The sequence below is a fragment of the Artemia franciscana genome, chromosome 18 (genome assembly GCF_032884065.1).
Source record: "Artemia franciscana chromosome 18, ASM3288406v1, whole genome shotgun sequence".
NCBI classification, from domain to species: domain Eukaryota; kingdom Metazoa; phylum Arthropoda; class Branchiopoda; order Anostraca; family Artemiidae; genus Artemia; species Artemia franciscana.
Window position 1 is genome coordinate 35,367,646 of NC_088880.1, and position 23,570 is coordinate 35,391,215.

Genomic DNA, 23,570 nt, shown 5'->3' on the forward strand with positions numbered 1-23,570 from the left:
AATGAGCACCTGGAGAAATCTGGGGAAGATAAGCGTGAGGGATGTGGGAAAACACAGAATTGCAGGCCTCATCCCCCATTGAACTTAAGGGCCGAGGGGCCTTGTAATAGAGATCAGTATCACCGGTTAGGACTTTAAGGATCAATTGCCTTATTCGTCACCTTTTTATTTTTACCTAGAAGCTCATTAGTTCTGGTTCTGTACAAAACCAGCAAACATCACTTGATACCTTTTCTATGTTCTTCAATAATCGGTTCTGGGGGTAATTTTATTGTAAGCCCTTAAATGGCTAAAAAAAATTCCTTAGTAACTAAAAGTTTAAAATGTGTTTCTAAAAGAAAAGAAACTGGCTGGTGGATAAAAATTACCGCTTGTAGCTGATCCAGGATTGGTAATAAATGTTTTCAATAACTTTAATAGTAAAATGGGTACTTTTATGATAAACACCCTAAAGTCTGTTTGTGGGAAAAGTGGTAGAAGGTGGGACGGTGAAAAAATTATGATCCAGGGTTGTGGCCTCTTTGGCGCAAGTTACGTAGCAGACCAAACTAAACCGCAATAAGTTAAATCAAACTAAATAAGCCTCCATGCAGGGGTTGCACCATATTCCCCTAATTCTTTGCTCCTGGTGCTAAAATTTTGCAAGTGCAATGCTGAAATAAATAGTAAATTTGCCAAATACAGACGGTTTGTAATAGCAAGTGCTTTACCAGCTGTAACAAATATATTTGCAAATAAATTGGTACTTTTATGTTATAGCGCCTATGTTCAGTTCTTTGGTAAATATTTCGATTTCCATATTACAGGATAAGTTCATGTTACTTGTCCTGTTTTATTTATTTGTTGTCAAGTCTTTATTTGTTCTAAATAAAGGGTTCTTTTGAGAAAAAAAGGGCGTATTTCAAGACACCCCTTTTAAAGTGCATTTTAAACTGTTTTTTGTACACCCGTGAAAATATCCCTGCCCTTCCCCAACGAAAAAAAATTTACAGGATAAATGACTTACGAATTCAATGAACATACCACTTCACGCTTCTTTTATATTCTTTAAGAATATAATAATTGCTTCTCTCGCAAACTCAAATTTAAGCCCTTTTTGGGCCCTTAAAAACGACCCAAAATTTCTAGTTTTTGGGTATAGAAAATGCTTTAAACGTTGGTTCTAAACTTATTTTTTGAAAATAAATCTATTTTTAAAAGTTAAATAATCCACGAGCATTGATTTATCATAATTAAGTTCAATACAAAATAAAAAAAAAAAATCATTTTTCTATCCGCCATTTTTTGTCTGTCGTCTTTGACATTTTTGACACATTGGTGAAACGGCAGTTGATAAGCGATGTAACAAAATAAGAAGAAAAAATGGCAGGTTTTTTTTTGTTCGTTATCCAATTTGCTTCTTCGTTATCCAATTTGCTTCTATATATTTCCGTCCTATTTTTGTGAAATTTCATTAATATTAGTAAGAGATGCAGATCCTGTATATAAAACCTGTATATAAAACCAATTGTCTTTTTTATATGTGTGTATTTGTTCCACATGGGTAAATAAGTTAAAAACGTGAAAATCTGTGCGCAAGAATTTTGGAACAATCAGAATAGAGCTAAAGTGTTAAAACCAGGTAAGCATTGACTAAAAAAAGGTAAAGCCAAAAACCCTAAAAATATGATTTCATGATAAAAAGCATATGTCAAGCTTGCATGGTTTTGTGTTCGCTTTTCTTTCTGTATAAAAAAGCAATATAAATTAATTAACCTAGAATTTCAAGAATCCATACAGAATGATTTGGAAGTATGAGAATAGACGTAGGGTATAAAAAAGTGAAAAATATGACTGAAAAGTTGTTCAAGTAAATTATGTTTTTCTGTAGTGTAACTAACGGGAAAGCAGATCGTCCGCGGTTGTGGTGGGAGGGTGCCATAAGCAAAAATTTAAGGAAGATGTGAACTTCCTGGGTGGGTGTAAAGAGGGAAGCATTGAATAGATTGGGATGGAGGAGGATCGTGCTTAGCTGTGTGGGCGTCAGGTGGCTTGGTGCTGCGGTGAGGTTTTAGTAGTAGTTGTAGTAACTATCCTTCATTTGTTTAAAATGATTTTTTCAGTAGTTGTTTGTTCTGATCGTCGCTTGGTCTTGCAGAGATATCAGCTCATAATAAATTCAATAAATTGGATCGAATGCTTTGATTGGTTGAATTGAAATTGTAAAATTTAACTGAGATGGTTCATTGAAAAATTCATCAATTTTTTTTTTATTTCACAAAGAGAGACAAAATTACAACTAGCCCTAGCGTCCAATGTCATAGAATACGTTTTTTTAAGGTCCAAACTCAAGCGAACTAATTAATTTGCATAAGAAAGAATGAAAAGAAAGTAAATTAACTGCACGTTAGTTAACGTAAAGTAGAACCATAGCTACGTTTCGGTAATTTTGGTATTTAAACAGATCGTGGTAACGAGCTGTAGTAAAGAGTGACCCAGCTCAACAGTAACCGAAACTCTAAAAAACGGAATTTTTATGACAACACTTACGTCAAAAGAATGGCATTTTAATGCTGGTTCTAAATATATACGTTTTATTAAGCTTAGATTTACCCATCAATAGTTACGAGCCTGAGAAAATTAGCCTTATTTAAGAAAATAGGAGGATATACCCCTTAAGAGTCATAGAATCTTAGCAAAAATCACACCATCAAATTCAGCGTATCAGAAAACCCTACAGTAGAAGTTTCAGGCTCCTAGCAACAGCAGGAGCTAAGAGCTCATATGGCACTTGTGACGAGGCAAGAAGAGCCAAGAGCCAGGAGTTCATATGGTATGAGCTCTAACAAAATTCTAAGAATCAATAGATTGATTTAAAAGGAAAATCAGAGGCTTAATGCCGGTCAGGATTAAAATAATATTGACTTTATCAAGTCAATTTGTGCAGCTCCCTGACACGCCTACCAATTTTCATCGTCCTAGCGCGTCGAGAAGCACCAAATTTGCCGAATCACTGAACCCCTCCCCCTAACTCCCCCAAAGGAAGTGAATCTGGTACAGTTACGTCAATCATATATCAAGGATATTTGTCTATTCTATCCACCAAGCTTCATCCTGATTCCTCCACTCCAAGTGTTTTCCAAGATTTTCCCTTCCAAATCTCCCCAATGTCAAAAGCTATAGTCGGGATTTGAAATAAGAGCTCTGAGGCATGAATTCCCTCTAAATATCAAATTTCATAAGGATCTGATCACCCATTCGTAAGATAAAAATACCATGAATTTCCATGTTTTCCAAGAATTCCGGTTTCCCCCTCCAACTCCCCCCAATATCACAGGATCTGGTCGGAATTTAGGATTAGAGCTTTAAAGCACAATATCCTTCGAAATATCAAATTTCATTAAGATCTGGTCACCCTTTCGGAAGTTACAAATTCCTCATTTTTCCAAATTACCCTCCCCCCCCCATCTCCACCAAAGAGAGAAGATCTGGTCGTCTATGCCAGTCACTTATCTTAGACAAGTTTTTATTCTTCCCATCCAGTTTCACCCTGATCTCTCCGCTTTAAGTATTTTCTAAGATTTCCGGTCCTCCCCCCCCCAATTATGCTGGATCCGGTTGAGATTTAAAATAAGAGATCTGAGTTACGAGATCCTTCAAAATTTGAAGTTTCGTGAAGATCCAATCACTCCTTCGTAAGTTAAAAATACGGCATTTTTTCTAATTTTTCAGAATTAACCCCCCCCCCCCCAATGGAGCGGATCCGTTCCAATTATGTAAATCATGTATCTAAAATTTCTGCTTATTTTTCCCACCAAGTTTCATCCCGATCCCTTCAATCTAAGCGTTTTCCAGGATTTTAGGTTCCCCCACCCCAAACTCCCCCCCCCCCAATGTCACCATATCCGGTCGGGATTTAAAATAAGAGCTTTGAGACATGATACCCTTCTAAATATCAGATTTCATTGAGATCCGATCACTCGTTCGTAAGTTAAAAATGCCTCATTTTTTCTAATTTTCAGAATTACCCCCCCCCCCCTCCAACTACTCCAAAGAGAGCGGATCCACTCTGGTTATGTCAATCATGTATCTAGGACTTGTGCTTATTTTTCCCACCAAGTTTCATCCCGATCCCTCCACTCTAAGTTTTTTCCAAGATCTAAGGTTTCCCCCTCCCAACCCCCTCCCAATTTCACCAGATCCGGTCGGGATTTAAAATAACAGCTCTGAGCCACGATATCCTTCCGAACATCGAATTTCATTAAGATCTGATCAACTGTTCGCAAGTTAAAAATACTTCATTTTATTTAACGGGCCCCCCACTCCCCCCAGATGGTCAAATCGGGAAAAAGACTATTTCTAATTTAATCTGGTCTGGTCTCTGATACGCCTGCCAAATTTCATCGTTATAACTTACCTGGAAGTACCTAAAGTGGCAAATTCGGGACCGACAGACAGACCAACAGAATTTGCAATTGCTATATGCCACTTGGTTAATACCGAGTGCCATAAAAAAGTAGAATTTTGCATTTTTTGCCCCCTCCCACGCTCATTTTTCCCCTAAGCCACGGGATCAAAATTCTGAGATAGCCATTTTATTAAGCATAGTCGAAAAACCTAATAACTTTGTCTTTACAAGGGGTTGCAAGGTACAAACTTTGACCAGTGTTTACATATAGTAACGATTATTAGGAAGTGTACAGACGCTTTCAGGAGTTTTTTTTGGTTGGGGGAGGGTTTGAGGGGAGTGGGTTATGCGGGGGGATATTTCCACGGAGGAATTTGGAAGAAAATTTCCATGAAGGGGGTGCAAGATTTTTTGGCATTTTTTAAAGAACAATGAAAATAAATGTGAATTTTTTTTCAACTGAAAGTAAGGAGCAGCATTAAAACTTAAAACGAACAGAAACTATTACGCATATGAGGGGTTCACCTCCTCCTAATACCTGGATCTTTACGCCAAAGTAATTTTATCAATTTCAACTATTTATTCTTCGGCCTTTGTGATTCGAAGGTCATTCTTAAGGAATTGGAACAAAATTTAAGCTTTAGTGTAAAGAGCGAGGTACTAACGAAGGGGTAAATTCTCTCATACATGTAATAAAAACACACGAATATAGAATTTCGTTATGTAAGTTAATTCGTAAGTTAAGAACATTTTTACTAATAAAAACGCTAGTAAAAAAAATAAAAGTTCTAGTTGCATTTTTAAATAATCAAAAAATTGGAGGGTAACTAGTAACTAAAAAAAGTAGGGTAAATAAAAAATAAAGAAAGTTTTTTTACCTGAAAGTAAGGAGCAATATTAAAACTTAAAACGGACAGAAATTACTCCGTATATGAAAGAGTCTGTTCCATCCTCAACGCCCCGCTCTTTACGCTATAGTTTTTTACTGTTTTAAAAAGTAGCTTTGAGAGAAAATGTAAAATTTTAGAGCCCTCAATATTCAACCTTTAATCTCTGATATAATCCAGATTAAATCTGATATAATTTCTGATATTAATCCAGCTTCGAAAAAAAACTTTTCCATAGACAAAATCATTTGCTAGAATATGCAGATCTATTTCAACACTTTCTCTGGATATTGCTCTAGGCTATATGCTAAGGCTATATGCTATATGCTAGGCTATACTGTTTGACTATATGCACATCTTTTATTTGTGTTCATTTTTAATTCGACTTTTATGTTCACTCGCGAATGTGATTCTTTTAAATTTCTGTGTTGTGATATACATACTTGTAATATTTGAACGAAGTTAATTGTATATAAAAAATTTTAATATAAAAATATTAATGATAACTGTGTTTTTTTCTCTTTTTTTTTGTACAAGCGTTATCTTTGAGTTAAAGAGACACACTAGATGGTAACTTAACACAGTTCTATTAATTCTTTCGTAAAGTGTGTACGGTGCTCCTTAATCATTTTTTTTTGTGGGGGGGGGTACTTTAACGTAGTTTTTTAGTTATTTTTCAATAGTTGGTAATAAAAATATTTGGGGCTTTTTTTCTGCAATATTCTCGACTATTTTTTAAGCAATTAGAAAAATTCAACGTTGGATCGGATCCAACGTTGGATTCAATGTCCCAAGATCAGTGAAAATGAGCCATATAGCACCGTAAAGGCAAAGGTATACTAAAGACATCTGATCTATATCCAGGGATGCTTTAATTATGTAGGTTTTGACGAGATTTACGAAATCCCTAAGTTTCAGCTGGGGGGGGGGCTGAAAAGCTTGCTTTTCATTTTTCATTATAGTGCTAATTGAAGTAATCGGCCGCTACGAGTGGGCCGGAAGTTGCAATTATAAATGATCAAAGAGGGAGAAAGGGTGAAACTTTGAACAGAGTAGGGCAGTAAGCCCTTGTATACTTCTCGCAGTCAGGATTTGATTGGCTTCCAAGATAGCTTGACGCCCCGGGTATTTTTTTAAACATAACTATTTTGGTTAGAATTCACTTTCTTGCCCAAGGCGTGATATATACTTTCAGAACTGTGAGACTGTACTACTTCTAATATGAGAAACTGCAAGTCTAAGACCCAAATAATTTTAGTTCGTAAATGTTCCTGGGAGAGGGGAGGGTGGATTGTACTGTATTTTGGATATAAAATTAAACTGTGTGATTTGTAGTCTTGCTAATGAATGGCTCTACTTTTAGAGAAGACTCAAACAAACTTACAACAGATTTATTTTCAAAAATGTCTACAAAAAGTAGACGGAACTGATTCTTGTTCTTGTGAAGCAAACACTAAGGTTGATTTTAATTTGTAGCATTTCAAATCTGTTTCTATCCATCTATGAAAAGGTTCCTGATTTAAGTTCCAAGCAATCTATATTGCTATATCCAGTGATTGTGTTTAAGTAGCGACATCTATAACTCTAATCACGTGATACAAGCAATTAATAGATCATGAGTGGGGTGCGGCTCTAATTACCTGAAACAAAAAGGAAATAAAAACCTTGAAACCTGAAAAACTCTAGCTAATGAATTACTGATCTGAACAGATTGATGTGAAGTCAGGTTACAGTTAAAGGGTCCAAAGGCCCGAGCGAGATGAGGCGGACAAATAAAAAACCTTTGACGGCGGTGTGGTAGTGGGCTTTTTGGGCACTGAGAGGTATAAACAACTTCGGGGCAAAATACCTCTTTTTGCGACCTTTTCAATTTAGGGGAAAATTGTTGCTAAAACTTGTTTCACTTACAGTTATTATTTTCTATTTCTTGAATAAGGCTGTAATTTATCCTCTCTTCTGAACTGAAACGTAAATTAATTTTTTTTTTACTTCTATTTGTTTGAAAGTTCTATTTGTTTGATTTTGAGAGTTGATTTCAGTTTAACTTCATCCTAGCCTCTTCTCCCACTTATGCCTGGATATAGTCCTAGGACAATAGAAGCTTACTCATCTCGTTGGTTTACATTATTAGTCCAGAGTCCAGAAGAAGGAATATTTATACGTCGAATCTTAAAATTACAATCAAAAGCAACTCACAGGAAGTGTGAAGAAACATGGCAATAAGTTAAATATATCACAGTAGATATCACAATACCTATTCACAATAACTCAAAAATACCTAATATAATTCACAATACTTGTAGAAATCTAAAAAACAAGTGCTTACTGAAAACGCAACAAAATTGGGAGGAGAAAATAAGTAATTTATTGAAAATGATTCATATTAATATGAATAAAATTATTCATATTCATATTATTTCATATTAAGGGTCTTTATAGTCTTTTAACTATCATAAAATCAGTAAATTTTAGTATAACATTTTAGCTAAGTAAGATATTTTTGGTAAAGATTTAGTATTTTTTTTTGCGTTTTTGATTAAAGTAAAGAGTGAATATGAAACCTGAAATAGATAAAAATTGGATGAAACAATTAATGTAGCCAAAGATATAAAATTGAAATAGGAAGAAATAAAATCGAAGACAATAAAAGTGATGCGAAAAATAACAAACCAGAAAATAACAAAAGTCCAAATGTATTTGGCCTCAGATCTGGAATCTTTATTGAGGGGTTAAAAAGAGAGGAAACAAAATAGAAATTTAAGTCTAAAAAAAGCTCTTTACTGAAAACGCAATAAAACATGATTAGGAGGAGAAAATAAGTAACATATCGAAAATAATAAAAGTAATTTTAAAAGCTTTAAATAGTATTTTACCCGTCATAAAATCAGTAAATTTTAGGTTAAGTAAGATCATTTTTTGGTAAATGTATCGTTTTTTTGCGTTTCTAATATAAGTATAGAGTGAATATGGAGCCTAAAATTCATAAAAGTTTGATGAAACAATTCATGTAGCTAAAGATGCTAGATTGATTACGTATGTTTAAATAATCAGTATAAAATTTTTAACATAGTAAAAAATGAAAGACTACTCGATGCACAAAAATAACGATATAAGTCCGAATGTTTCGTCTTCCAATCTGGAAGCCTTTATCGAGGGGTTAAAGAGCCTAGCTTGGATAAAACATGAGGAAACAAAGGGAGCACACTAATCCTAACTTAACTAACAATTGCTAAAAGAGAAAAAAACAATGAAATTGATCTCATACTTAGACGAAACCTACATAATAACAAACAAAGCAAAAACAATTAGAAATTATAAAACAGGCGAATCAATGAGTAAAGTCACATTTAAAAGTGAGCTTTCTTTGGATTTTGTTTTGTCTTTTTGCATAGTGATTTTTCTCCCATTGTTAATGGTTTCAAGTTGTGAAGCCAAAATATTTGTACTTTTATTATTATTTTAGTTTTTCTACTGCTGCTTTTTTTGGAATTGGTATGAAAAAGTTAGTTCTTGGTTGTGAAACCAGTAACACTATATATACATGAAAATTAATTATAAGAATGGAAGTTTGGTTAATCCTTGAATAGCTTGTATATTTACTCGTCACCAGTCAGTATAATTCTTAATAATACGTCTTACGTCCCTGATCGTCATACATCCGTACCTTACTCGTCATACGCGGAGCTGGGACGTCATGCGTAGCAGCTCCACTTTTTTGGATTTTCCCTACTAGTACTTTTTGGCTGCTATGCTTTGTGGACCCAATTTTCAGTTAAATGAATAACTATTATAATTGTTTTTACTCTGGGATCCCTTTGGCCAACAAATTTAGGATATAAATTTCAAGGCCATCAGAAAAAAAATATCTGGGTCTTTTTTGGGATATATTAGCCAATCGAAGGGATGCCTGAAAATTTCTTAGAATATGTTGAGTACCCTTTGGTAGTACACTTTGCTTTTTTATATTTTAGAATATAACAGAATATTTATGATTCCCACGCTCATGTTTTCCCCAAAGTCAACATATCAACATTCTGAGATAGCCATTCTATTCAGCATAGTCGAAAATCCTAATAACTATGTCTTTGGGGACGACTTACTCCCCCACAGTCCCCGTGGGAGGGGCTGAAAGTTACAAACTTTGACCTGTGTTTACATGTAGTAATGGCTATTGGGAAGTGTAAAGACGTTTCAGGGTATTTTTTTTTGGTTTGGGGGGGGAGAGAATTTGATGGGGGGGGGGGGGGGTTACGTGGGTGGATCTTTCCGTGAAGGAATTTTTCATGGAGGAAAATAACTTCAATAAAGGATTTTCTATTATTTTAAAAAAACAATGAAAAAATAAATATGAAAAGTTTTTTCTACTGAAAGTAAGGAGCATCATTAAAACTTAAAACGAACAGAAATTATTACGCATATGAGGGGTTTACCTCCTCGTAATACCACGTTCTTTAAGCTAAAATATTTTAAATAACTTCAACTATTTATTCTACGGCCTTTGTTATTCAGTGGCCATTCTTAAGAAATTGGGACAAAATTTAAGCTTTAGTGTAAAGAGCGAGGTATTGACGAGGGGGTGAACCCCCTCATAGTTTTTTACTATTTAACAAGGTAGAGTTAAGAGAAAGAGTCAAACTTAAGCGTAAAGAGCGGGGCGTTGAGGAGGAAAAGCCCTTTTCATATACAGTAATTTCTGTTCGTTTTAAGTTTTAATGTCGCTCCTTACTTTAGTTAAAAAAAACTTGTTTTTTTATTTAATCTGCAGATAAAGATTACTAGAGTAATTTTGGGAACATTCATTCATTTATGAAATTAAATAAAAACAACTAGTTTTTTTTTAACTGAAAGTAAGGAGCAACATTTAAACTTAAAACGAACAGAAATTACTCCGTATATGAAATGAGTTGTCCTCTCGGCAATCCCTCGCTCTTTACACTAAAGTTTTTAATTGTTTTAAATAGTAGAATTGTGGCAAAGAGTCAAACTTTAGCGTAAAAAGCGAGGAATTCCGGAGGGAACAACCCATTTCACATACGGAGTAATTTCTGTTCGTTTTAAGTTTAAATGTCGCCCCTTACTTTCAGTTAAAAAAAAAACTAGTTTTTTTTATTTAATTTCTGAACGTTTTTGAATTAATGCATGTTTGATTTTGTCTCTCTGCACATAAATTATTAAAATTAAATTTGCATATTAATTCTTTTTTTTTGGCTAAATGGCTTTCTCTTAGTTTTGATCAGACGATTTTGAGAAATAAGAGGTGGTGAAGGAGGCCTAGTTGCCCCCCGATTTTTCGACTACTTAAAAAGGCAATTCGAACTTTTAATTTTTAACGAACGTTTTTGTTAGTAAAAAATATACGTAACTTAAGAATTAACTTACGTAAAAAACTTTTATATTCTTATATTTTTATTATGTATTTGAGGGGGTTTGTCCCCTCGTCAATACCTCGCTCTTTACACTAAATCTTAAGTTTTGTCCCAATTCTTTAAGAATGACCCCTGAAAACATGTTTTTTTTCTTCACCCCTCCTTAAAAAAATTCTGATTACAACCACGCGAATTAAGTTTACCAACTTAGGAGGCTAGCTACCCCTTCCCCCATTTTTATTTAAAAGACTTCTCAATCTTAAAAAACTGGGGCCTAATAACGCTCATTTTGACTTTTTAGACTGGCTGAAAAAGATACAACGCCATCCATACAAATTTGACATTATCCAAAATCCTCCACCCCCCGCCGGTACCCATTGTTAAACATCTGTATCCATGATTACTAGTGAGAAACAATAATAATTTAATAATCAATAATTTATTGACTATACAATAACAATAATCAATAATTTTAATAAACAATAATAATTTATGACACTATGCCTAATATAAGCCAATTATTTATTTACATATTTATTTATTTACAATTTTTTAATATTTACATATAGTAAATTAGGACGGGCATAAATATTGGACGGGCAATATATGAATAATAATACTGTATGCATATTTCATGAAGAATAAATCTGATCTTATCTTACATACCTTCATTTTCTAAAATTGGTGATGGACAAGCGAGATTGACGTCACATATAATTCGATTTTCTTCTTGTGAAGTTTCTTCATGTTTATTTTCATATATGTCGTCATGAACCATGGTAAAAACTACAAACAGAAAAAACCTATTATTAGTAGAAACCTTTTATTTTTCTTCTTTAATTATATGAGCAAATGAATCCTTAGCAGGCAAAGCACCTTCTTAGCAGTGCTTCAATGTATGAATTATTTTATTCATTGACATTGACCGTCCTATGACAATATGCCAAATATATTGCCCGTCCTAATTTATGGGCAAGAAACATAACAGAATGATGTATATTATAAGTCACGAATGTGACACAAAAGTAAGGTAAATAGCTCATATATCAAACTGTATCTCGCCATGATTTTTTTTTTATGATGATGATAGGATTTAAAATCCAAATCAAAACTATATTTAAATACAGTTATGAACATCAGGATGAGTTATGTTAATTACATTAGAGAGTTCATATAATATACCTGATGAAATTGGTTTCTCGTATTTTATGCATAAACAAATAAACAGTAATGATATAATAAATAAAATAGTGGAATAAAAAGGTAAATATCGCTTGTATGAACCTACTTGTTTTATGCCATTTTTTTTGTTGGTATTTGATGATGAAAGAAATTAAATTGAAACCCAAAGCTATTTTTAATTCAATAATGAACATCAGGATGGATCGTGTTAATAACATTAGATGAGTCACATACTAGTAATATACTTGTGTAATTGGCTTCTGATATTTGAAAAAAAAAATTCAGAAAGTTATTTTCGAATACGTGAATTGCAAAATGGCAATTAAACGGTTAAAAACCTAACGAACGATTGGCTGCCCTTAAATAAAAGCAAAGCTCTCTGCCAAGTCGTATCATAAGTTAGAAATGAAGTTCGGACGCTACCCATGTGTTGCAACTAGAAATTACGCATCGAACTCAAAACATAAAAATCTATACCTGACTTGCACTCTAGACCGAGTACTGTCCTTGTCATGGCTCTAGGTCGCATCCAGGGGGTGGAGGGACTTTGACCCCCCCCCCAAAAAAAAAAGAATCGTAAAAACTAACAAAAATGTGTATAAAATAAATTTTAGATGTGTTTTAAGTTTTTTGTAAATACCCCTCATCCCGAAAAAAAATCGTGGAATAACAATTCTTATAAATATAGATGTATCATTGGAGAGCGACTGTTTTTTTTATATAAAGTAAAGCTTTTTCCGTATATCAGCTAAAAATCAGCACACCATTCAGGATTAAAAAACCTTTAGAGACGATGATAACTCTCAAATCATCCCTACGCCTTCCAGCAAAAGCTTCCTGAGATCACACTAGCTATAAAAGACTTTCGACAAAAGCGAAGAAAACAAAAACCAAATTAAAAAGAAAACAGGGGCGATTTTCAGTAAGTACAAAGGAGAAGAAAAACCAGTTATTTTAGTAAAGACCCTCCACCAAGGCATTGAAAAGGAGGCTCAGCTCTTGAAAAGGAGGGGGAAAAGTTATATATAAATAGCTCCTATAGTAATAAATAGTGATAGTAAAAATAGTAATAAATGGGTTCTATCTTTAAGGGAATCGTCTTAGCCAAAACATCCCCTTTGTCTTTTCCATTTTTTCCAACAGCTGAAAATAACCCCCTTTGGCTTACTTAATTATTTTAATTGCTTTGCTACGTTTTTACCAAACCTTTAAGCCAATACGAAGCAGAGTAGGTATCTAACAATTCTCTTACGAGTAGGGAAGACTTGAGATGGTAACTTAGCCTATAAAAGGGTAGCAAGGCAGTCAGCTAGGAATGTCAGCCTACCTATATGGAATTGTTTGCGCACACTAAATGGGCAAAAACTGAATTTGACAAACTGTATTGTATCACCAAAAAGTCCTATTTTAGTGTTACGCCTACGGTAAGCAAGTTTTTTTAAGAAAGACACGCTACATTATTTGCATATATAATTATACATTGCATATGGTAAAAACTATTTACCATATGCTAAATTTTACCATACATTTACCGTTTTATACATAACTTTTACCATATAAATTGTATATGGTAAAAACTAACAAGCTAGCTCTGAGTGACAATAACAGCTGCATCAGGTGCTTCAGGACAAAGGTAAGTTTGGTAGTCTTTTCGAAAAGGCAGTATTTTTTAAAGCAAGACAAATAGCTGCCTTTTCTATAAGTAATATAGCAAAATAAGCACTAGGGTACGAAAACGGAGCTTGAACCCGCTTTCTTGGGCTAAAATGAAAGAAAAGGGATAGCTAAGCCGACTTTTAAAAATGAAGGATGGCAGAATTAAAAAAAAAATCCTTTTGGTCATACGTCTGAGACCCAATGAAAAGCAGCTAGTCCAAGTAGATAAAAGTCCTGAGAAATGATTCAAAGAAAGTTAAAACGTCATAGGAGCGGAAAAAAGAGTGAAAATTTGAACAGATTGGACGGAGAAGTATATGCAGTAGTGTTGGTTTCAGAGAACTTGGTGTTGCGGTATGTTGTTTGTTGTAGTTGTACGATAAAAACTTACAAGCTGGTTCTGATAGGCAGTGACATCGGTAAAAGTTGTCTCGGGAAAAAGGTAGGTTCGATAGTCTTCGCCTTCAAATGCTTTTGGGGGATGCGTCCGACCGAGCTTCAGCTTGACCAGTTGTACACGAGGCTGATATCGATGCATTGAATTCAAAACAATCTATAAAAAAAAGTCCTTAAGCATAAAATTTTTTTAAGCGTAAACTTCTGTATTCTCATGTTTGTATTACATATATGAAGGGACTCAACCCCTCGTCAGTACCTCGCTCTTTACACTAAAGCTTAAATGTTTTCCCAATTTTTTAAGAATGACCCCTGAATCACAAAAGCCGTAGAATAAATAGTTGAAATTACTAAAAATGCTTTAGCGTAAAGAGCGAAGTATTAGGAGGAGGTGAGCCCATCCTTTGCGTAATAATTTCTGTTATTTTATAACAGAACTTTTTCGTATTTATTTTTTCATTGTTTTTTTTTAATAATGCTAGAAAATCCTGCGCTCCCTTCATGAAACTTTTTTTCCCCCATTAGAAATTACTAAAAGGAAAGTTCTCCCAAAATATTTCCCTCTTCCCCCCCCTTCCTACCTAAAAATCCCTCAGAAAACTTCTGTACACTTCCAAATAACCATTACTATATGTAAGCACTGGTCAAAGTTTGTAACTTGTGGCCCCTCCCACGGGGACTGTGGGGAGTAAATCGTCCCATAAGGCATATTTATAAGGTTTGTTGACTACGCTGAATAACTTATATATTTAAATCAGCAATAAAATGCAATTCTTTTGATGTAGCTAATGGTATCATAATTCTGTTTTTTAGAGTTTTGGTTACTATTGAGCCGGGTCGCTACTTACTACAGTTCGTTACCACGAACTGTTAGACAACCTTTCATGGATAGGTTGATAAGCAAAAACATTGAAAAGCAAAGCTGGTGTAGAGTGATTTAAATGAAAAAGAAGAAACAATAAATATAAGAATCTTAGAAATAGTCAATATTATAAAAAAACTGTTATATTTAATTAATACCTTGAAAAAACCAATTATATGTAGTCAATACCTAGAAAAAAAACTTATATCTAGTCAATACTTGAAAAAACTTGTTATATTTTGTCAATACCTTGAAAACAAGAGCTAAGAGCTCATATGGCACTTGTGACGAGGCCAGAAGAGCTAAGAGCCAAGAGCTCATCTGGTATGATCTCTAACAAAATTATAAGAATCAATCAAATTGATTTAAAAGGAAAATCAGAGGCTTAATGCCGGTCGGGATTTAAAATAAGAGCTCTGAGTCACGATGTCCTTCTAAATATCAAAATTCATTAAGATCCGATCCCCCACTCATAAGTTATAAATACCTCATTTTTTCTAATTTTTCCTCCCCCTTCAGCCCCCAGATGGTCAAATCTGGGAAAACGACTTTATCAATTAAATTTGTGCAGCTCCATGACACGCCTACCAATTTTCATCGTCCTAGCATGTCCAGAAGCACCAAACTCGCCAAAGCACTGAACCCCTCCCCCAACTCCCAGAAAGAGAGCAAATCCAGTATGGTTACGTCAATCGTGTATCTACGACATTTACTTATTGTATCTACCAAGCTTCATCCCGATTCCTCCACTCTAAGCGTTTTCCAAGATTTCTGATTTCCCCCTCCAACTCCCCCCAATTTCAACAGATCCGGTCGGGATTTGAAATTTGAGCTCTGAAACATGAATTCCTTCTAAATATCATATTTCATTAAGATCCGGTCACCCGTTCTTAAGTTAAAAATACCTCAATTTTTCTATTTTTTCAAATTGATACCTCCCAGCTCCTCCAAAGAGATCAGATCCGTTCCAATTATGTCAATCACGTATCTAGAACTTGTGCTTATTCTTCCCGTCAAGTTTCATCCCGATCTTTCCACTCTAAGCGTATTCCAAGATTTCTGTTTCCTTCCTCCAGCCCCCTATGTCCCCGGATCCAATTCGAGTCGAAAATGGAGCATCTAAGACATAAGATCCTTCTATATATCAAGTTTTATTAAGATCCGATAACCTATTCGTAAGATAAAAACACCCTAATTTTCACGTTTTCCAAGAATTCTGGTTTCCCCCTCCAACTCTCCCCAATATCACAGGATCTGGTTGGAATTTTATAAAAAAGAGCTTTAAAGCACAAGATCCTTCTAAATATGAAGTTTCATTAAGATCTGATCACCCGTTCGTGAATTAAAAATACCTCATTTTTCCGAATTACCCCCTCCCCCCAACTTTACCAGAGAGAACGGATCCGGTCCGGCAATGTCAGTCACGTATCTTAGACTTGTTTTTATTCTTCGCGTCCAGTTTCATTCTGATCTCTCCGCTTTAAGTATTTTCTAAGATTTCCGGTCCCAGTCCCTCCAATGACGCTGCATCCGGTTGAGATTTAAAATTAGAGATCTGAGTTACAAGGTCCTTCTAAATAGGAAGTTTCATGAAGATCTGATCACTCCTTCGTAAGTTAAAAACACGTCATTTTTTATAATTTTGCAGAATCCCCCCCCCTACTACCTCAAAGAGAGCGGATCTGTTCCGGTTATGTCAATTATGTATCTAGGACTTGTGCTTATTTTTCCCACCAAGTTTAATCCCAATCCCTCCACTCTAGGTGTTTTCCAAGATTTTAGATTTCCCCCTCCCAATTCCCCCCCCCCCCAATATCACCAGATCCGGTCGAGATTTAAAATAAAAGCTCTGAGACACGGTATCCTTCCAAACATAAAATTTCATTAAGATCTGATCAACCGTTCGTAAGTTAAAAACACTTCATTTTTCCTTTTTTTTCCGAATTAATAGGCTTGCCTTTTTTCCGAGGTTAATACCAAGTGCCATAAAAACCTGTTATATCTGGTCAATACCCTGAAAAACCCTGTTATATCTAGTTACGAGAGATTGTGCAAATAAAACCGATTCTCTTCTATTCTATCAATACCTTGAACAAACCTTCACATCTATTACAAGCGAAAGTGCCATAGTGCTTTCTTTGAGCAGGATCATGCAATAATCAACCAGTTTGTGGTAACGAAGGGTGTATTTCAAGACACCCTGAAAAAAACCCTGCCCTTCCCCAGCGGAAAAAAATTACAGGATAAATGACTTACGAATTAAATGCCTATGTTCAGTTCTTTGGTAAATATTTCGATGTTCATATTACAGGATAAGTTCATGTTACTTGTCCTGTTTCAATTATTTATTGCCAAGTCTTTACTTATTCTAACTAAAGGGTAATTTTGAGGAAAAAAATGATGTATTTCAAAGCACCCCCTTCTAAGTGCATTTTAAACTGTTTTTTGTACACCCGTGAAAAAGAAAAACCTGTCCTTCCCCAGCGAAAAATAATTACTGGATAAATGACTTACCAATTAAATGAACATACCACTTCACGCCTCGTTTATGTTCTTTAAAAATATAATAATCGCTTCTCTCCCAAATTCAAATTAAAGCCCTTATTGGGCCCTTAAAATTGACCCAAAAATTTCTGGTTTTTGGGTGTAGAGAAGGCTTAAAACGTTGGTTCCAAACTTACTTTTTGAAAATAAATCCATTTTTAAAGTTAAATAATCCACGAGGATTGATTTATCATGATAAGTACAATACAAAATTCAAAAAAAAATTCATTTTTCTATCCGCCATTTTTTGTCTGTCGTCTTTGACATTTTTGACATATTGGTGAAACGACTGTTGATAAGCGACCTGTTGATAAGAAGTAAACATGGAAGGTTTGTTTTTATTTTTTTGTTCATTATTCAACTTAATCTTGACAAATCCATGTTACGATTCACAACGCATAATTTTACAATTAATAGTAAGCTGGAAACAATTGTTATAACCCATTTTTACAAGAAAAAATATAGAATGATATTGTTATTTTCAAGGGTCCTAAAAGAGCTTAAAATTGAGTTTGCAAGAAAAGCGATTATGTTCAGAAAGAGCATAAGAAACGGCATCCAGTTGTAAGTTCCCTTTATTCGTATTTACCAATTCTTCATCCATTGACGCACTGTAAAACCGGTTTCTTTGTTCGTTTCTTTCAGCTTAGCGTAGAAAAACAAAGACAAGTGACAGAATAGATGGGAAATATATAATATGGGCTATATACTTGCACAGGGCGGGCTAAAACATTTGTGCTCTGTGAATTTAGAAAACAATTCTTACTTCATAATATGCAGAATAATTGTATCTAAAAAACTTTGCGTGCACATCCCCTATACTTTACCCCCCCATCCCCCCTCCCTAATGTGCAAATATATAGTCCAAATTTGTTTCTATATATTTTAATTATATTTTGTGAAATTTCCTTAGAATTAGTCAGAGATACAGGTCCTACTTAATGAAGAACTGATCATAGGCGCTATGACATAGAAGTACCCAAAATTTTTAATGGAGAAGGCGCTGCAATTTTTTCGTACATTATTTCTCCCTTGTTATAAAATTCAATGCAGAAATCGATATAAATGCAACTTACTAAATAATGGGGATGCTCTCCACCTAATGTTTGCTTCACAAGAACTCGAATCAGACTAGTTCATTATAAGTCTGAACAAAAAGAAAAAAAGCTCTTCCATTCAAACTCGTTTAACCTGGTTTTTCACAGATGCATTCTTTTATTTCATAGTTTAGTCTTCACATCAATCTATTTTATACAAAAGAATCTGTCTTCAATATTTGTGATGCTGTTACTATGTTAACTAACTACATATGAATTGTCACGATTTTAAACTAAGTAGGTTTATATTTTCTGGCCATACAAGCATGCGTTTGGGTATAATCCAAGGATTGACACTGTTGACAGGGGAAAATGCTATGAAAACAATTCTTACTTCATGGAAACTTATTGTTGTTAAGACATTTTGACTGCAGTTACACTATATTCTAGCCTTAAGCCCCCTATCGTGCATGTATATAGCCAAAATTTTATATTCCCTTACATTTTGCCACGAGTCACTTTTGTTTCAACCCTGTACCCGTAAATTGAATGAACAGTGACGAAATCAAGAAATAAAAAAGCACATATGAAATTTACCCCAATTGTTTTGAGGACGACTTGTTTTTTGTTTAGCTCTGGGTAGTTGGCCGAAAAAGGCAATCTCCCACAATCTGTCATTCTTTATACACAAAAATCATCATAGCCATCTTTAAAATTTGCCTTTTTTTCATTCTAAATTTAGAAAGCCGAATTGAACTCTATTTTGATCAGAATACTATTTGAGACAGGGTCAGTCCAAGGGGTGTTCTAAATAGTTCGTATAATACCAGTAACATCATTCCTATGCTCCGTAGAATGTAACAATTTATCTTGCCTACTAGTCTTGCATTTATAATAAAATAATCAACAAGGTTAGCTGTCTTACAATCATTTGAATAACATGTTAACTTAAGGGCTATTTTTGACTAAACACAACATTGCTTATAGCTAGATTCTTATAGCTGAAAAAATACATTAGTCTATAAGCGTTACGGCTTTCTCTTCTAACACAAAATTTGATAGGCTTCTTTTCTACCAACCTTGTAATTGAAATCCCCTAGTGAACGTAGCTTAGCATGTACGGTAAAGTTCATGTACTATATCACTTTTTCAGGGATTAGAAAAAAAGAGCTTGCGACCCTGATGTGCTTATTTTTTTTCTCAAGCGCTGTCTTCAGTGAAGTTAATCTTATTACCTTTCTTAATAGGGCGTTTTAACATTCCTGACACGGACCAAGAATAGTTACATCAGCTAATACACTATCTAAAACACTAAGAATTAAATGCGAGTAACTTCATTAAGTTTGAAGTTAGTGAAACTGAAAACACTGTAGATCTAAAGGGTATAATTTTTTAGAGTACCAAGGACATCAAAATGAAAATATTGCTCACCACTCTGGCTTTTACAGTTTTTTACAAATTTAATTTGACTTTTATGCACATAATAAAGATTATTTTTGCTGTGTTAATCTTTTCCTGAATTCTTTTCTGAAATCTTTTCTGAAATTTTTGAATTTTTTCTGATTTTTTGAATTCTAATCCAGCTGCTTCTAAACTTTGGCGCTATGCCATATTTGCTTTCAAGTCTTTGGGCTAAAAAGTAACATGGCTGTGACGGCCCTACAATTATTTCTGATTCTTGCTCATGGGACTAGAACTTACTATTTTTATTCGAGTTAAACCCCATCAGAAAATCTGAGACCAGTGGTTTTATGCAAGTCATCCCTAGACTACATTTATTACAAGGGCCCCTGTGATTTCAGTTTATAATGATAAAAATGATTATTTACTATCTAGAGCCAAAAAACTTTTAAATTTGTAATACATGGGTTCTGCTTGTTGTCCATAAAGAAATGATTCCATTCAGAAAATTAAATTGGGCTGAAATAAATAAAATAATTGAAAAGGAAATAGAAAACGTCGAAGACCACACTGCCTTTCCATGACGAAAGTAAAACAGTTCAAAATAGGGATGTAACCCTTTTATTGACAGTCAACAGATATAGAATTTAACTGGATATTTCGAACACATATACAGTGTTCATCATCAGCAGTAAAACTAAAGAGTTTAGTTTTACTGCTGATGACGAACACTGTATATGCGTTCGAAATATCCAGTTAAATAATTTTATATCTGTTCATGATCTGCTGATGATGAAAACATCATCAGAGTTTTACTGCTGATGTTAAACACTGAATATGTGTTCGAAATATCCAATTAAATTTTATATCTTTTCACTGTCAATAAAAAGGTTTCATCCCTATTTTGAACTGTTTTACTTTGGAAATAGAAATAAATAGAACTAAATAGGAAAAAAGAAAGAAATCAAAAAGGAAATAAAATAAAAAGGAATCAATAGAAGTTAAAAAAGAAATAAATAAATAAATCGTTATGCCGTCAAAAAATGATTATTTGTATTCTTAAAAAAAAAACTACTAAAATTGTAATAGATGGGATGTGCTTGTCGTCTATACAAAAATCGCTTTAAGTAACTTTGTTTGGATTTTGGTACTACAAAGTTATAAATCAAGGAAATTTTAGAAACTTCTTAGTTTACTATGCTCTTTGGATTGTACAAAGCCTCTTCATTAATTTTCTAACCCGAATATTATCTGCAATGACTTCTTCGATGTACTATTCAGTTAATACGTATATTAACCCAAGAACCTAAACAAAAATATAAATAAACAACAATTTCTTAAACAAATCAAACAATAAGTTCGTTTCATTTTCCCTCTTTTCTTCATGTGATTCAACAATGGCTTGAATATACTCAACTTCAACTTCGCCGGGGTTTTCACCTGAGGACTAGAACGAGTTGCCGTAGTTTTTTTTTTTAAATCAGTACAATAAGTTCGTTTCATCTTCTTTTTTTTCTTTTTTTTCAGTACAATAAATTCATTTATCTTCTTCTTTTTTTTAATTCAGTACAATAAGTTTATTTCATCTCCCTTCTTTTCTATGTGTGATTCAACAATGTTTTGGTTTTGTATATGCTCAAATTCAACTTCGCCAAAGGTTTCACATGACGACCAGAACGAATTGCCATCACGCTTCTTCTGTGGTTAATCCGCTCTGCCTGACCCGGATCCATGGCTTCCGCCTCTTCGTCTGTGACACCTTGCTTTGGTGTCGGAGACTCCGCTGTAGGAGGGTCCGTAGTCTCCTGGGAATCAGCTAAAGGATTGGGAACGTGCTTGGATGGCCAGATGCTGACTGGTCCGGTGCGGTCCTCGAAGAATTGAGAGATTTCGACTTGGCAACTAGCACCATCATGCAGGTCAGTCACCGTCGGGTCTTGTCTTGATTTAATGTGTATTCTGTTGCGGGAACGTTCCTCCTTCTTCAAGACGCACATAGTGTGAACGAGGGCTGTCGCCAGTCTTGCAAACCGTTGCCTTCCCTGGAATCGTTCCAGATTCCCTGGTCAGTCAACTGGACCTACACTTTCTGACCCGTTTTCAGTGGTTCCATATTCCTTGCATGCTGATTATAGTGTTTGCTTTGTGCCTCTAGGGTCTTTTCCCTCTGTTGTCTGAATATGTCAAATTGGAAGGCTCCTGGTTGCAACGTTTGTGTGATGTTGGGCAGGAGTGATCTCAGTTGGCGTCCCACCATGACTTGAGCTGGGCAAATCCATCGATGGGTGTGTTCCAATACTCCAATAGTGCCAGGTACGGGTCACGCTTGCTCTCAGCGACCTTCACCATGAGTCTTTTAGCTGTTTGAATAGCCTTTTCACTCATGCCGTTGGACTGGGGGTAGTTTGGGCACGAGGTTGAGTGTATGATTCCCCAGTCAGTCCTGAATTGCTCAAACTCCTTTGCGCTGAACTGGGGGTCGTTGTCAGTTGTAAGTCGCTCGGGAATCCCATATCGGACGAAATGAAATTTCAGCTTGTTGATGACCTGCCGTGACATAGTGTTTGTCAGGCGATCAACCTCAAAGAACCAACTCATGTAATCAACAGTGACCACATAATCCTGCCCGTTGAGCTGGAACAGGTCGGCAGCTACCTGCTGGAATGGGTAGTCGGGTATTTTGTGCGGGATCATCGGCTCCTTCTGTTGGTTCATGACGAAGTTGGCGCATACCTCGCACTGGTTGACCAACCTCTCAATATCTCGAGTGATGCCTGGACAGAATACAGACGTTCTGGCCCTTTCTTTGGTCTTCACCACTCCTAGATCGGAAGAGTGTAACTGGTCTAATATGCCAGCTCTCATGAATCTAGGGATGACTATGCGCTCCCCTTTAAGGACAAGGTCATCGAATTCTGCCAACTCATGGCGATATTTCCAGAGGGGTCCAAGTTCTCTGTATATGTTCTTTCTATTGCTTGGCCAACCCACCTGTATCGTTTCCATCAGAGAGTTCAGTATTTCGTCTTTAGTCGTTTCTCGACGTATTTGTGCTAGCCTTTTGCTTGCTATGGGTAGAGTTTGAAGGACTGAGTGAACCAGAATTTCCATGTCCACTGTGACTCAATGTGTGTATCCACAAGGTGCAGGCGGGATAGGGTGTCCACTACAGGGATTGTCCTTCCAGGTTTGTATCTATGCTTGATATCATATGGCTGAATAGCCAACATCCTTTGCTGCAGCCTTGGAGGTGCCCTTTGTATAGATTTCCCAAAGATCGACTCAAGAGGCTTGTGGTCTATACAGACCACAAAGCAGAAGAAGCTGTTTTATCATAAAAAGTTTACATAAACTGTAAGTTCAATTTTATCCATGAAAGTTCTGCCCAGCGTAAAGAAATATGAAAACCCAACTATTTTTAAATAATCCCCTATCTTGCTGATTGTTTAGTTACTTGAAGCCCTTCAAAATGAAGTTTTTCCTAATGAGCACTTCAGAAGTCAATTTGAATACTCATACTTCTTCAGTAGATTCTAGCGTCAAAAGCCTTAAATTAAAAAAAATAACAATAAATAAACTTCGAGCTCAGAATTACATAAGAATCAATGCTCTAAAATGACAGGAAATTGTCGCTGAATAAGTTGTAGAGTTATTTAAGTGTATTATTAAACCGAACCAAGTTATAAAATGAAACTGAATAAGTGTTTTAACATATATATTTTTTTGCCACTTCACGCATATGGCTGAAAAAGTCCGTCGACTAAAGTTTCTTCGAGGTGGCCTAAATAAGACTAAAGGGTTAAAATTACTGTATTCTTTTTTTTTACTTAATTCCCAATTTTCTTACCCGTT

General features: G+C 35.0%; 1 protein-coding gene and 1 long non-coding RNA gene across 2 annotated transcripts in view; one reads left to right on the plus strand and one right to left on the minus strand.

Moving 5' to 3' along the window:
* The window catches only part of LOC136038948 (uncharacterized), a 470,704-nt gene that overhangs the window by 62,583 nt on the left and 384,551 nt on the right, over positions 1-23,570 (plus strand). The gene's annotated exons all lie outside the window — the stretch shown is intronic.
* On the minus strand, positions 6,650-18,591 carry LOC136038934 (uncharacterized). Its single transcript, XR_010620343.1, has 4 exons — positions 18,357-18,591; positions 13,870-14,031; positions 11,303-11,426; positions 6,650-6,914 (listed from the first exon to the last, which is right to left on the minus strand). It is a non-coding gene; the product is annotated as an uncharacterized LOC136038934 (long non-coding RNA).